At 42.9% G+C, this 6,372-nt stretch overlaps 1 pseudogene; it reads right to left on the bottom strand.

Annotated features, from left to right (window-relative positions):
* Window positions 1-207: 207 nt before the first annotated feature.
* LOC100517543 (dnaJ homolog subfamily A member 1-like) lies at window positions 208-1,963 on the bottom strand (annotated as a pseudogene).
* Between the last annotated feature and the right edge of the window lie 4,409 nt (window positions 1,964-6,372).

Genomic DNA, 6,372 nt, shown 5'->3' with positions numbered 1-6,372 from the left:
GAATGACCTAACAAATGTTAGGGGGAAAACATTTTTAAGGTAATCTTTATAGGTATTAAACTTGTCTTTCATACCGAAGTCATCATACATACAGGGCAAATTCAGAGCCTTTATATTTCGGTATGTTCTTCATTTAACTTTTAAAACACTACTAGAGTTGAAATTAAAATAGCAAGTAGTGAGTATATTTTGATTATAGTCCTTCACTCAATCACTACTGCAACTAAGATGCCAACAGTGAGTGTTATTCACTGGCCCCACTAAGAGGTCTGGCCTGGACCATCACCCTGAATGATGTGCATCATCCTCAAATGCGTCTTCATTGCATTGGCACCATCCTTCCTGGTTTAGCTCAAAGTTCACTAGTCCTACCTGGTCCATTTCTTTATTTTCATTATTTAAGTAGACTTTCTTCCTCTCAGGTAGGAGTTTTCCCAGCAGAGAGAGTTTATCAGGGGACGGAAAGCCATTCTCAGGAAAGTTCACCTTGAATTCAGTGTTTAGGGACCCTTTTCATATGGTCTACAATAAGTCATCATGCCTTCATTCAGCACACACTTGGTAACCCTATGTTTGACAATCTGACCTGGATTGATGAAAGTGATGCCTAGGGTTCAGCTGTTAAGAGTAGGTATTGGATTTTGAAAGCCACACAGTACCTGGGCCAGCCGTATATCCAAACACATGAAAAGGTCTTCTCCTCAATGGATAAAAACAGCATGGTGCTTCTGATCCAAAACAATGATAATATCTCTTGGCCCCAGTCCTGCTCCTTTGTCTCCTTCACCATGGAATGTAATCTACTGGCCATGTTTCATGGCTTTTTCAATATGAACTTCCAGAATTTTGTTCTTTCAAATGATCTTCCTTCCATTGCAGCCTTTACATCTATCTTTATGCCAGATCTGCTCCCCATGGCCCTGGCACTCCATGCATACAGACTGAATTTGCACAATCATTTCAGGTCCTGTTTGATAAATTCTTAGTATCTTAGCAATTGGGGCAACATCTTACTTCTCCTTTCTTAACTCCTTAGCCTTTGTGTTTGTCACAAGTGACATACTTGTGCAAAGCTAATTTTCTTGTTGCACCGTTATATAAATCCTCTAAGGTTACGGGGAGTCGATGCACAGCATTTTCACCTCACCTTTCTCTTTGCATCCTTCTTCCTCCTCCAAAAAACAATCAATGACATCCATGGGGGAGCCCAAACCGCCACCTGCTCCACCTTCTTTAATTGTCTATTTTCCTTTTGTATTATATAATTCCCTTTTCTTTGCATCCAAATGCACAAGCAGAATTTTCTCAGCGTAGACTCCATCCTACATGTTTTCTGGGGCAAGGACAATTAGGGCCCCAGTATTCTCATCCTGCTGCATCTGGGGTAGAGGCTATGACCTACAAGTGGGAGCTGTGTAGCAGAAAGGGACTCGCAGCCTCTTACCTGCACTCACTGGCATTTAGCCTCTATAACATAGAGTTGGAGATGACAGGAACTGTTGGTAGCCTGATCATCTCCGAGAGACTCTGTAGCCCTGACTGAAAGTTGGGGGAGAGGAAACTCCATCTTCTTGCCATGTTCATGCAAAGTGGAGCTTCCAGATTTCCCTCTGTGGCACAGCAGGTGAAGAATCTGGTGTTATCTCCGAGGCAGCATGGGTTTAATCCTTCGCCTGGCCCAGTGGGTTATGGATCTGGCATTGCCACAGCTATGGCAAAGCTTGCAGCTGCAGCTCAGATCTGATCCCTGGCTGGGGAACTTCCATATGCGTGGGTGTGGCCAAAAGAAAAAAAAAAAAAGTAGAACTTCCATTCTGCTTTGGTTTTGTGCATGGGGAGAGGGGTCATGGCTCAAATGTCATACCCCCGACCATTCTTACCAACATTTAATAGGTTTTATTATATGAATTTTTCTTCATTTGCTAAATGCCCTCAGGAGAATTTGGAGAGACCTTAATGGCATTTTGAAAAGTAATTTTCAGGAGTTATGGTTGTTTTCAGGGAAGAGGGTCTGCAGAGCTGTTGGCATCACCATCCTGTATCTTGTCTTCTCACGTGATATGAAACCAGTAATAGAAGTTACAATTTATTATTGAACAGCCAGTCAAGAGAACAATCTAGGAATTGTCCATGTTTTAACTCATTGGATTTTCACCTCAAATTTATGAAGTTATTATTCTTAAGGGCCCCATTTTATAGATAACAATCGGAGGGACACAGAGTTTGAGTAGCTGACACAAGCTGCTAAGTAGAGTAGGAAGTGAATCCAAGCAGTCTGGCTCCTAAGCCCAAGTTCTCAACCCCTCTGCTCTTCACCACAGTTGCTCTCATGGTTCAAAGTCTCAAATTCACTGACACCCAGCACACAATCACAGCAGGTTCCCTTCAAATTATAATCAAATACTTGCTCCCAGAGAATGAAAATCCTTCAAATGACTCCTACGGCTCCTGGCCTACTCAGAAATTAGAATTTTAAAATATGTACAAAATTGTCTAGCTTTCATCATTGCCTCTTATTCTTCTCAGCCCACCCAAAGTTTCGCATGTGATTTGGTCACTTCTTTTTTTGTCTTTTGGGACTGCACCCATGGCATGTGGGGGTTCCTAGGCTAGGGCTCCAATCGGACCTGTAGCCGCTGGCCTACACCTCAGTCATAGCAACACAGGATCCAAGCCATGTCTGTGAACTACACCACAGCTTATGTCATGGCAACGCCAGATTCTTCACCCATTGAGCAAGGCCAGGGATTGAACCCATGTCCTCATGGATGCTAGTTGGGTTTGCTGACTGCTGAGCCATGACAGGAAATCCTGATTTGTTTCCTTCTTTAGTACTAAGCTAAGTCACCTTCCTTCCTCTTGAATTGCTTCTTAATGACTTCCATTACACCAAAATTAGGTTGATAAGTCTAATTTTAAATCTTTGGTGTTTTTTTTGTTTTTTTTTTTTTGCTTTTTGTTTTTGGCTGTTTTTTTTTTTTTAGGGCTGCACCCATGGCACATGGAGGCTCCCAGGCCAGGGGTCGAATGGGAGCTACAGCTGCCGGCCTACACCACAGCCACAGCAATGCAGAATCCGAGCCATGTTTGTGACCTACACCACAGCTCACAGTAATGCTGGATCCTTAACCCACTGAACGAGGCCAGGGATCAAACCCAAAACCTCATTGTTCCTAGTGAGATTTGCCTCTGCTGTGCCATGATGGAACTCCTGGTGTATCTTAAATCTAAAATTCTGCAAGGTCGAAGTTCCTGTCGTGGCTCAGTGGTACCCAACCCAACTAGTATCTAAGAAGATGCGGGTTTGATCCCTGGCCTTGCTCAGCGGGTTAAGGGTCCAGCATTGTGAGCTGTGAGCTGTGGTATAGGTGGCAGATGTGGCTTGGATCCCGAGTTGCTGTGGTTGTGGCGTAGGCTGTGGCCAGCAGCTACAGCTCTGATTCAACCTCTAGCCTGGAAACATCCTTATGTGGCAGTGCAGCCTTAAAAAGCCAAAAAAAAAAAAAAAAAAATTCTGCAAGGTCAACAGGTTACCACAACACAACCCAGGACTAGATTTTTGTAGGTAGCCTCCTGCAGAAAACTGCATTCTGAAAGCTAAGGTGATGTTCCCAAAGTCTAAACATAGTTTTAATAAAAAGTCATATTAAATGTTATGGGCCGAATTGTGTCCACTCCTCTGCCCCCAAATTCATCCCTAGTGGGACTAGCCCCCAATGGGGCTAATCCTTAATGTCTCTCTTGGAGATAGCGACTTTATGAAGACGATGAAGGCTAAGTGGGGTCTTAAGGAGAGGGTCCAGATATGATTGGACCAATGTCTTTGTAACAAAACGGAGAGACATCAGAGATGGTTCTTTCTCTCTACACATGCACAGAGAACAGGCCGTGTGAGGACCAAGTGAGAAGCTGGCCATCTACATGTCAGGCGAAGTGGCCTCACCAGAAACCATTTCTGAGGGTATCTTGAAACTGGACTTCTAGCCACCAGAATTAGGAGGAAATATTTTTTTGTTGCTTAAGCATCCAGTCTGAGGCATTTTGTTATGGCAACTCTAGCAAACAGATACATTAATCTGACCCATATTATTTTGAAGGCAGCTATGCTCACCACTCTATCACCGCTGCCAGCTACTTATATTATTTGAAGGAAATTGCTAAACAGAAATATGCACACGGAAGTGTGTGGAATGATTGGCCGACAGGGACCTGCTGTAGAGCACAGAGAACTCTACCCAATATTCTGTGATCATCTATGTAGGAAAGAATCTGAAGGAGAATGGATGTGTACATGTGTAACCGAAGCGCTTTGTTGTACAGAAGAAATGATCACAGCTTTGCAAATCAACAATGTTTCAATAAAACTTTAAAAAATGAAAAGAGAGCTGAGAGAAAAATAAAGACAAAACTTTACTGTTTTAGTGCCATTAGGCTATCATTCCATCTTTGCCATTTCTTCGAAGTCTACCATCTATAAATAGAAGCCATATTTAACAAAGTTCTTCATAAAGATGTAACTGCATAGAGCGGGCGTTGGAAAGTCCCCTCTCATACAGAGGGCCTTCTCTGTAGGGCAGCATGCAAACAATACTAGCTCGTGGGAAAACAGGTATTTCTGTGGTATATACTCCAATCTCTAGGTTTCCCTAAGGTTAACTTGTCTCTTGAGGACCTATCTGTCTAGACTCTATTTAGGGCACAGCCTGCCCAGTGATGGGAATAAATAAAAAAGCCAAGATTTTGGACATTCTTTTGCCTTGAAACTGCCAACTCATGTTTTTCTCTTGGTATTTTTCTAACTCCTAAGGAACCCTAAGGCTTTTTATCCTTGTGTTGGTTGAATTCCTAAGCCTGAACCCTCAGATGTCGTAGGAAGTATGATGTCTTATGCCATGGACTCTTCCCGACTTATGCCAGAAAAACTTGACTTTTCCCAGCTGCTTCATCTCCCAGGTCCTAATAACTTTTCTCATCATGTGGTCAGTTTCCATCTCATGGTGGCTACCTGTTTGTCATGAAATGGCCTGAATGACCCTCTTAACTTGGATCTCAGCTGTAGCTGAGTCCAGCATATGAAGGGAAAACACTTTGGATCAAGGAAACCGTTTTACCCTCCACCAGCCAGCACCACCACCAGCCTAAAATCTACCCACGACCTTAGAGGGAACTTCCTTCTCCAGTGAAACCAGATCAGGCTCACTCCATGCGGTTCAGAGCCCATCAAGACCAGGCAACGCTAGCATTCTGGGAGAACTCTGACGGTCTATTTCTGCTAAGACTATGAGGTAGGATGATTTTTTGATGGCATAATTCAAATTTTTCTTATGTTTCCTTATTCCCATCCTCTGCCTTCAAACAACTGTCAGACTCTCTTCTTTGGCTGATGGGAGGTTTGTAGCATGGTAGATAACAGAATTTGCATGCAAAAATGCAGGGCATATTTTGGGCTTTTTTTTTTTTTTTTTTTTTTTTGAGTCTTAATTCTTCCAAGGAGACTATGTAGGACCTAGGACTCTGAAGGCGAGAAGTGAAGGACATTTCCAATAGAAACTTGGAGGTAGAAGAATCTCCTTCAGGAAAAGTGATTCTCTGAGACTGGGAGGTGGTGAATGGCAGACATGCTGGCCTTGCCCCTTTTCATCACCCTCAAGGAGGTAGGGAGGCTGATAGAGGAATTGCTATGTGGTTGCCCAGATATTCTTTGCTCTGCATAGGGATGAAAGCACTAGACTTGCAGAATTTGGGAGGCAATGCTACAATGGGAATTTCCACGGAAACTGGCACAGATGCTTTACAATTGGAAGGGTCTCGGGAATGCCTTGCTAGTGATACAAGCATGAGGGTGATTACACTGAAATAACTGAAATTAAATTTCAAAAGAGCCTGGTCAGGTAAGGATTCAAATTTGAAATCAGGTTGGTTATTTGTAAATAAGTGTATTGGACACTTTCTTATTGAGATTATGAGATTTCTGTGTTCTCCATGGAACTTTTTCCATACATGCAGCTGTCCCTATAGTTTGGCATTCTGAACAGTCCAGATTCAGATTTAGAAAGAATCTCAAGCCTCATCAGAATGAGACCTTCATTGACTTATTTCTCCAACAATACTGTCAAATTCCTTGCAGTTACAAGTGTCACCACTAGAGTCTCTCTAAAGAAGAAGTTTCATTCTATGTAGGGGGGTGGGACTTGGTCTCCTAGGGCCCTGGTCATGGAACATGGCCTTGGTCAGATAAGGTCGAATAGTGCTGTCCATTGACATTTGGGAAGACTGAAAGAGAAAACAAAAGGGTGACTGGAAGGATGAAGAAGATGAGAAACTGAATAAGAACCTACATGGAAACTTTGAGGGGTTTTATTGTTGTTGCTA

Source organism: Sus scrofa, chromosome 8 (genome assembly GCF_054392235.1).
Source record: "Sus scrofa isolate SSC_HxYL_T2T_F1_AM1 chromosome 8, Sscrofa_HxYL_maternal_Yorkshire_Landrace_v2.0, whole genome shotgun sequence".
Classification (NCBI taxonomy): domain Eukaryota; kingdom Metazoa; phylum Chordata; class Mammalia; order Artiodactyla; family Suidae; genus Sus; species Sus scrofa.
The sequence above is the reverse complement of the archived record's forward strand: the minus strand, read 5'-3'. Positions and strand labels throughout refer to the sequence as shown.